We start from the raw sequence: 10,014 nt of genomic DNA on the forward strand, positions 1-10,014 counted from the left end.
TTTTTTGAGAGGCAGAGTGGACAGTGAGAGAGAGAGACAGAGAGAAAGGTCTTCCTTTGCCGTTGGTTCACCCTCCAATGGCTGCCGCGGCCAGCGCGCTGCGGCCGGTGCACCGCGCTGATCCGATGGCAGGAGCCAGGAGCCAGGTGCTTTTCCTGGTCTCCCATGGGGTGCAGGGCCCAAGCACCTGGGCCATCCTCCACTGCACTCCCTGGCCACAGCAGAGGGCTGGCCTGTAAGAGGGGCAACCGGGACAGAATCCGGCGCCCTGACCGGGACTAGAACCCGGTGTGCCGGCGCCACTAGGCGGAGGATTAGCCTAGTGAGCCGCGGTGCTGGCCTTGGCTTATAAATATTAATATGTTACATTTTGACTTCATTCTACATAATGGGATCCTGGTAATTGTAAAAATGGTCTTCTTTAATCAGGGCACTGGCATTTAACCTTCTGGAATCATACGTTTGTTTTATTGTTTTGGCTTCCAGCAGCCAGCTGTTTATGGGCTGTTACACACTTTTTTTGTGTGGCACAAAGGAGAAAAATCTGGTTCTCTCATTGCAAAACTCTATATCAGATCTGGATACAGCCTCTTTGTTTATTTGCCTTTTTAAGTATTTTTAATGCATTATATTTCATTTTAGTTTATATATTTTATTATGTTACTTTTTGACTTCATGCCAGATTAAAGAATTTTGGTAATTGAATTAATTTTCTTTTTTTAATCAGGTCTCAGGCATTTCACCTTCTGCAATCCTACTTTCGTTTTCTTATTTTCCCTTACAGCAGCCAACTTTTCCTTTGTTAATGGGCTATTGCCCCTTTTATTCCTTGTTTTCAATCTATTCATTTGTTTATATATTTATTCTGTCATAAACAACAATAAAATTGACATTGTATCACTTATGATACAATAAAACACAACAAATTGGAGTTTTATGATTAGAAAACTTTTGGGAACACCTACCCTTATGATGTATGCGTCCGGGTCAATTAAAATTTAACTGTATTGTGCAAGAGAAGGATTTTAATTTCTCCAAAATGAATCTTACTGCGATTTTCTTGTTAAATCATTTGGAATCCTAAAACAACTCGTCTGGGTTTTGGTTGCACAAACAAGAAAAATCTGGTTCTCTTGTTGCTAACTTCCATATCAGACCTGGCTGCAGACTGTTGGTTTATTTGGTATTTCATTTCATTTGGGCTTATAAATTTTATTATTTTACATTTTGGCTTCAGGCCGCATAATGGAATTCTGGTAATTATGCAAATACCCTTTCTTTTTATCAGGGCACTGGCATTTTACCTTCTGGAATTCTAGATTTTCTTTTATTGTTTTGGCTTCAACTAGTCAATATTTTCTTTGTTTATGGACTGTTCACCACATTATTTTGATTTTAAATTTATTTGTTTATTCATTGGATTAATTATTTATTCTGTCCTAAATAAAAGCACATTTGACATAATATCCAATATGATACCTAAAACAGCAAATTGGAGATTTGTGATTAGAAAACTACCCTTATGATCTATCTTATGGGAAAAATGAAATTTAAGTGGGAGAGAAGAATTTTAAATGTCTCTAAAACAAGTTTAACTGCAGTTTTCTTATTAAAATCATTTGGAATTCAAAATCAGCAATCTTGGCCTGTTTTGGGTGCCACAGACTAGAAAAAGCTGGTTCTCTTGTTACAGAGCTCCATATCAGTTCTGGCTATAGCCTCTTTGTCTGTGGTGGGGTGTTTTTGGTATTTTTTCATGTATTGCATTGCATTTTGGTTTATAAATTTTATTACGTTACATTTTGTCATCATGCCAGATAATGGATTTAAGTAAATGAATATGCTCCTCTTTAATCAGTGTGTAGGTTTTTTACCTTCTGGAATTCTAAGTTTGTTTTATTGCTTTGGCTTCCAGCTGCTGCCTTTTTCTTTGTTTATTTGTGTATTCTGTCAGAAAAACACACTTGACATAGTATCCCTATTGTACAAAAAACCCAAGAAATTAGAGTTTTATGATTAGAAAACTACAAGGAACACCTACCCTTATGATCAATGTGTCTGGAAAAGTGAAATTTAAGCCTTTTGTAGTAGAGAGGAATTTTAAGTCTCACAAACCAAGTTTGACTGTGATTTCCTTGTTAAAATAATTCAGAATTATAAAGCAACTTGATCTGTTCTGGGTACAACAAACCAGAAAAAATCCAGTTCTTTTTGCAAAGCTCCATATCAGATCTGGGAACAAAATCTTTGTTTCTTAGTATTTTTGGAATTTTATTCATCAATTCCATTTCCTTTTGGTTTATATTTTAACTATGTTACATTTTGCCTTCATGCCGATAATACAATTCAGGTAATTGGATTGATTTTCTTTTTTAATCAGGGTTCAAGCATTTTAATTCTTCAATTCCAGGTATTTTTTTTGGCTTCCAGCAGCTGCATATTTCTTTGTTTATGGACTATTCCCAAATTTTTCCTTGTCTTAAATTTATTTGTATGCTTATTTATTTATTCTATGAAAAACAATACATTAGAAATAGTATCACTGTCGATACAAAGAAACACAACAAATTGTCATTTTATGATTAGAAAACTACAGGAAACACCTACTCTTATGATCTATTTGTTTGGAAAAATTGAAATTTAAGCCCTCTGTAGAAGAGAAGGTTTTATGTTTCTCTAAATTGAGATTAACTGAGGTTTTCTTCCCAAACTCATTCAGAATGCTCAAGCAATTTTCCCAGATTTGGGTGGCACAAACAAAAAAAAATACAGTTCTCTTGTTGATCACCTCCATATCAGAGCTGTCTAGAGCCTCTCTTTGTTTGTTTTTTTTTGTTTGTTTTTGACAGAATAAATAAATGAACAAATGAATAAACAAATAAATTTAAAAACAGAAAAAATCTGGAGAACAGCCCATAAACAAAGGAAAATATTCTGCTGGTAGCCAAAACAATAAAACAAACCTAGAATTCCTGATTAAAACAACATCATTAACCCAGTACCTGAATTCCATCATCCAGCATGAAGCGTAAGGTAACATAATAAAATTTATAAACCAAAATGAAATATAGCACATGAAAAAATGTAAAACAAACAAACCAAGATCAGTATCCAGATCTGATATGGAAATTTGAAACAAGAGAACTGGATTTCGCTGAGGTTTTTTTTGAATTTTAATTTAGAATGTATTTGAGAAACACAGAGACATACCACCACCACCCCTCCCACCTGCTGGTCCACGCCCCCAAATGCCCACAAAGGCCGCCCAATCCTCAGAGGGTGGGGCAGAGCCGTCTACTCTAGCCACCCTATGCCCGGAGGGTCTGTTCCAGCTACACCTGACCCCGCCTCCACCCTCCCCCACCCAGGCAGGTGCTCCGTGACCACAACTGCCTGCAGAAGCTGCTGCAGCACCTGACCTCACACAGCCTGACCATTGTGAGCGACGCATGCTGCATGTTCTGGAACCTGTCAGCCTGCAGCACGTGAGACCAGGAGCTGCTGTGGGACCTGGGTGCCGTGGGCATGCTGCGCAACCTGGTGCACTCCGGGCACAAAATGATCGCCATGGGCAATGCCGCTGCCCTGAACAACCTGCTGGCCTACCAGCCCGCCAGGCACCAGGCAGCCGCCACGGCCATGTCCCCCGGCACCTGCGTGCCCAGCCTCTGTGTGTGCAAGCAGCGGGCACTAGAGGCAGAGCTTGACACCCGGCACCTGGTGCAGGCGCTCGGCCACCTGGAGAAGCAGGCCCTGGCCGAGGCGGAGGCCGAGGTTGCAGCCGCCGCCAAGAAGCCACTGCTGCCCCTGTGGCACCTGGATGGGCTGGCGTGGTACTACGCCTCCGACTGGGGCTGCTTCGATGACGACCACGACGCGCCCTCCCTGGCCGCCACCACTGCGGAGCCCGCCAGCCCAGCCGTGCTCTCCCTCTTCCTGGGCAGCCCCTTCCTGCAGGGCCAGGCACTGGCCGCACCCCACCAGCCCGCCGCAGTCTGGAGCCCGAGAAGGAAGAGGGCGGCAAGGCTGTTGTGGCGGCCAAGGCCCAAACCAAGCTGGTGCTGGCGGTCCACAGATCGACCATCTAATGGAGGACATCTCGGCCTTGCACACCTCGTCTGACTACAGCTTCAGCCTCAGCTCCGAGGATCCCGGGCAGTTGTGGGGTGGGGTGGGGTGGGGTGGGGAGGGCAGGCGCATCCCCTGCTGCTCAAGGCAGCTCATGCCAGCCTGTCCGACGACAGCCTCAACAGCAGCAGCAGCAGTGACGGCTACTGCCCGCGGGAGCACATGAGGACCTGCCCGCTTGCCGCGCTGCCCAAGCACTGCAAGGAGCTCCTGGGCAGGCAGCCGTGGCCCGCTCGGCTCGACCGTGGGCCCACCCGGGACGCCGCCGGCGCCAACGCCCGCGTGCGCACCATCAAGCTGTCGCCCACCTATCAGAAAGTGCCTCTGCTGGAGGCCGCGGGCAGGGCAGGCACCAGGAATCCTGGCGGCCCCCAGGTGGCCCCCAGGGCCTGGAAGCAGCACTGGCTGCTGTCTGAGGGCCTGAGCAGGTGCCCGAGAAGCTGGGAGCCGGCTGGCCGGCCACGGCCAACAGGCCGCTGCAGAGGCTGGTGGCGCAGGAGGGGCCCCTCTTGCTGACCCGCTGCAGCTCGCTGTCCTTGGCCGGACGCCTCACCCCCAGCGAGGCCAGAGACCTGGACAGCGACTCCTCCCTCGAGGGCCTGTGTCGCTCCCCGTTTTCGTGGAGGAGCGACACTGAACCCTGCACTGTTCTTTCGTCTGCTCGGCCCTCCCCGGGTTTGCTGCTGGTTCTTCCCGGGTTGGCTACTGTCCCTTCCACCTCCGTGGAAGGGTGGTTCCCCCTGGCCACTTTCCCCACTTCCGCAGGGGAGCGGCACACTGCCGGCCGGCTCTCTTGGGGGCTGCACAGGTGTTCCCCTTAGATGTTCCCCTTAGATGTTCCTGGTGCATGCCGTCTCTCTCCTCCTTTATAGTCCTCCTCCGCCAATCCCAACTCGGCTGCCCACACGCCGAGTACGCTGCTCTCCTCCAATCAGGAGCAAGTCCTACAGTTTATTGGCTGAACTGGAGGCAGCTGTGTAGAAGCTGTTTTCTCCTCTCCCAGCGCCATATTGTGGGAGAGCAGATGCATAGAATAAGTCTTAATTCCAGTAACTCAGTCCAGTCCGGGTTGCTCCCAGTTGCTCCCCACAGGCCTGGAGGAGGCCAGCCCCAAAGAGGCGGAGTTCGACCGGGCATAACGTGGGCCAGGGGCTGCCTCCCTACCCATGGCCATCCAGGCCCGCTGGCGGGGCTGTGGCTGGGGCCTGGGCATGGAGGACGCCATGCTGTCCAGCTCGTCGGAGAACTGTGTGCAGGAGACGCCGCAGGTACTGAGCCACTGCAGCTCCGTGAGCTCCCTGGGCAGCTTCAAGAGATCCCAGCCATCGCCAGTTCCACCCCCAGTGACCCCTGAGGCGGACTGGGCAGCAGCATGGTGAGCCCCAGGGAGCTGCCCAATAGCCTTGGGCAGACCATGTCGCCCAGCAACAGTAAGACGCCGCCGGCCACGCAGCCCGGCCAGCCCAAGGGCAGCCAGGTCAGCCTGCAGTGGGAGAGCTACGGGAAGTGCTTCCTGGACATCCCCAACTGCCGGCAGCCCTGCCGCCTGCCTTCTGAGCTGGACGCCTGCAGCATCCGCTTCACCGTGAAGAAGCTGGACGAGAACTTCTGCGCCTCCAGACGCAGTGCGCTGGCCCTGCACGAGCACTACGTGCAGCAGGACCTGGAGCTGGGGCTGCTGCTGCCCACCTGCCCCAACCTCCACGCCAGCCACCGTCAGTGAGAAGAGGCCGCTGGACGCCAGGAGGGGCCGGCACCCGCGGGCTCCCGCACCCGCATGGCCGCGGACCAGGAGCTGGAGCTGCTGCATGAGTGCCTGAGGGCGGCCGTGCCTGTACAGCTCTGCACGGTGGCCTTGGCACTGGTGCCCAGCCACCGGGCACTGCCCATCCCTGTCTACATGCTGGTGCCCACCCGGGCCCAGGAGGAAGACTCGTGCACCAACTCGGCCGAGGGCACTCCGGTCAGCTTCTCCAGCGCCACCTCCCTCAGCGAGGAGACCCTGCAAGGGCCCACCAGGGAGCAGCCCTGAGGCTGGCTGGACAGGCGGGAGCCCCCCGGCCTCGCGGCCCCAGCCAGCCAGATCTCCAGAAACCGGCTCAAAGCCGGGGGCGGTGGCTGGAGCCCGGAGCAGAGCCGGGGCACAGTCAGGAGCTGGACCGGGCTGGAGCTGCCCCTGGGCCAGCCCGCAAGTGCCCACTTGGACCAGGCTGGGGTGGAGGGGGGAGGCAGTCCCTGTGCCTCAGGACGTCCACCAAGGAGGCCGTGTACTGCTTCTAGGACTCTGAGGAGGCGCCCTCCTCTGCCGGGCCGCACCTGCGGTGACTGTCCACGATCCCGCGGGCCCTGAGGCGGGGCGGGAAGGAGGCCCGGGCCCCAGCCAAGGCGGCCTCTCAGGCCCAGCCGCCCCCCCACCCCAGCCCAGCCCCGGCTGATCGCCAAGGAGACCCCCACCTTGCTATTCTCTGAGCTCTTCGGCCAGCTCGCTCAGCGAGCCTGAGCCCTGTGAGCAGCCGGCCAGGCCAGCCACCTGGGAGTCCCAGAGCCTACTGTCCCCCAGGCCCCGCGCCAGGGAGGTAGGGATGACAGCTCCCCCAGCCCGTGCTCAGAGTAGGAGCTCCTGCGCTGCTGCATCGGCTTAGCCCTGCCCAGGTGCCGCAAGGCCCAGGCTCTGGGCAGGACCAGTGACCAGCAGAGGCACCCCAGGACTGCCTCGAGGAGGCGGCCGGCTCAGACCAGGCCTTGGACCTGGACAGCGTCCAGTGGTGCACCATCCAGGAGGGCGGCAGCTCCATCATCATGTGGCTGCACCAGGCGGCCTTCTCCGAGTCTGACTCACTCCTGTCCCTGGGGTCTGCTCTATCCACGGGCCCCTCCCTGCAGCTCTCCATGTGCAGGAACAGGTGCCAGCCCAGGGCCGGGCCGGGGAGGGCAGTGCCTGGCGGCCAGGATTTCTCTGGTTTTTGCATCCAAAATTAGCCAAGATGCTTTACCATTCTGAATAATTTTAACCAGAAAACCAGTTAAACTCGTTTTGGAGACACTAAAATCCTTCTCTTCTAGAAAAGTCTTTTAAATTTCACTTTTCCCAGACACATAGAGCATAGGGTAGCTGTTCCTTATAGTTTTAGAATGATAAAAATCCAAATTATTCTGTTCTTTTGTATTAAGGGATACTATGTCTAATGTGTCTTTGTTTTTGATAGAATAAATAAGCAAATGAATAAACAAACAAGTAAATTTACAAACCAGAAAAACGTGTGAATAGCCCATAAACAAAGGAAAAAAATGGCTGATGGAAGACAAAACAATAAAACTAACCCAGAATTCCAGAAGGTAGAATTCATGTGTCCTGATTCAAATGACCAGTTAATCAAATTACCAGGATTCCATTATCCAACATGAAGCCAAAATATAACATAACAAAATTATAAACCAAAATGAAATGTAATACATAAAATGTATACCAAAAAAAAAAAACCCAAAGAGGTTGTCATTGATCTGATATGGAGGTTATGACCAAGAGAAGTAATTATTCTGGTTTGTGCCACTGAAAACCAACCAAGTTGATTTACTATTCCAAAGCATTTTATCAAAAAAAAAAAAAACACAGTCAAACCCATTTTGGAGAAATGTAAAATCCTCCTCTTGTACAAACAGCTTAAATTTCACTTTTCTTAGACATATAAATCATATGGATAGGTGCTTCCTGTATGCTTCTAATCAAAAATTCCCATTTGTTGTGTTTTTTGTATTCTAAGGGATACTATATCATGTGTGTTGTTGTTTTTGAAAGGATAAATAAACAAATCAGTAAACAAATAGATTTAAAACTAGAAAAAATGTGGGTAAGAGCCCGTAAACAAAGGACAAATCATCTGCTGGTAGCCAAAACAATAAAAAACCTAGAATTACAAAAGGTAAAATTCCTATTCCCTGATTGAAAAGACAATTTAACCAATCATAAGGATTCAATAATCCAACAGGAAGCCAACATGTAGCAGAATAAAATAAATCAAAATGAAATGCAATACATGAAATAAATGCAAGACAAAGCAGCTATAGCCAGATTGGATATGGAGGTTAGCAACAATAGCAGTGAACTTCCCTCATTTGTGGCACTGAAATCCACTGATGTTGCTTTAGCATTCTGAATGATTTTAACAAGAAAACCACAGTCAAACATGTTTTGGAGAAATTAAAATACTTCTCTTCTAAAAAAGGCTTAGATTTCATTTTTCCCACACACGTAGAGTATAAGGGTAGATGTTACCTGTAATATTCTAATCATAAAACTACAAATTGTGTTTTTTGTAACATAAGTTTACTATGTCAAATGTGTTGTTGTTTTTGTCAGAATGATAAATAGATAGATAGATAAATAAATAAGAATTAAATAGATTTTTGTTTTTGATTTTTTTTTTTGACAGGCAGAGTGGACAGTGAGAGAGAGAGACAGAGAGAAAGGTCTTCCTTTGCCATTGGTTCACTCTCCAATGGCCGCCCCGGCTGGTGCACTACAGCCAGCGCACCACGGTGATCCAAAGGCAGGAGCCAGGTGCTTCCCCTGGTCTCCCATGGGGTGCAGGCCCAAGCACTTGGGCCATCCTCCACTGCACTCCCGGGCCACAGCAGAGAGCTGGACTGGAAGACGAGCAACCGGGAGAGAATCAGGTGCCCCAACTGGGACTAGAACCCGGTGTGCCGGCGCCACAAGCAGAGGATTAGCCTAGTGAGCCACAGCGCCTGCCAAAATACAGTTCTTGAAAACTCAGTGAAACTGACAAAACGTTTATCCACAGGAAACAGGGGGAAAAAAGAGACCAGACTCCAGTGACTTAACAACAGAAATGACAGCAAGGACATTACTACCAACCTTACCAAAATAATAATCAAAAAGCACTACGGAAAATCCACAGAGCCCTACCATCACACCAAATGCGAGGAACCCGAAACTGTCCTCCTAGACCAGGAAACGGACTAGCATTTTCGCCCTTGTTCCTCCAGTCCACAGTCTCAGAGGTCTAGAGCAGGGCAGCTGGGCCATCAAAAAGCAGACAGGAACACGGGGCCATTCCGGGAGGAGACAGAGCCACCTCTGCTCTCGCACAGCACGACCGCGATGCCACTCGCACCGTCGGGACCCAGGAGCAACAGGCACGCCAGTAGCGAAGAACCCCAGTGGGAAACCGCAACAGCCGCGCGTCACTCACCTCCAAGGGGGTCCGGTCTGCTGGCGGGACAGAGGCCCGCCAAGGCCGCTGCTTCCGGAAGGGGCTGAAGAAGAGATACGCGCCTGGGAAATGGCGCGGCAGCCTCTCCTGATCCCGGCCTGGCCCTGGGGCCGCTGGGTCTCCCTCAGGCTCAGCCAGCAGCATCACAGCTCGTGCAGGCTCTCGGCAGGAGCGGACACGGCGCTGACTCCCACCTGAGCACCACTGGGCTGTAGGCGCCAGGCGTGCGGGTGCACTTCCAGGTCACAGCACCAGGCGCAGGCACCGGCCTCTCTCTCTCTCCTTTCTCTCTCTCTATTTCTTTCTTGACAGGCAGAGTGGACAGTGAGAGAGAGGGAGAGAGAAAGGTCCAGAATTAAATAGATTTAAAACCAGAAAAAATGTAAGGAACAGCCTGTAAACAAAGAAAAAATCGTTTGCTGGAAGCCAAAACAAAAAAACAAACCTAGAATTAAAGAAGGTAAAATATCTGTTTCCTCATTAAAAAATATTAAATCCAATGACCTGAATTCTATTATCTGGAATGAAGGCAAAATGTAACATACTAAAATTTATAACCCAAAATGAAAGAATATATGAAAAATGCAAAAAGAAACAAAGAGGCTGTAGCCAGAGGCTGTAGCTAGATCTGATACAGAGCTTTGCAACAAGC

The 10,014-nt window shown here is 49.5% G+C and overlaps 1 pseudogene; it reads left to right on the top strand.

Moving 5' to 3' along the window:
- The first annotated feature begins 2,330 nt into the window (after positions 1–2,330).
- On the top strand, positions 2,331–9,560 carry LOC127488087 (adenomatous polyposis coli protein 2-like; annotated as a pseudogene).
- The last annotated feature ends 454 nt before the right edge of the window (positions 9,561–10,014 follow it).

Source organism: Oryctolagus cuniculus, chromosome 12, assembly GCF_051225735.1.
Source record: "Oryctolagus cuniculus isolate XC-2025 breed Fujian yellow rabbit chromosome 12, ASM5122573v1, whole genome shotgun sequence".
Classification (NCBI taxonomy): Eukaryota; Metazoa; Chordata; class Mammalia; order Lagomorpha; family Leporidae; genus Oryctolagus; species Oryctolagus cuniculus.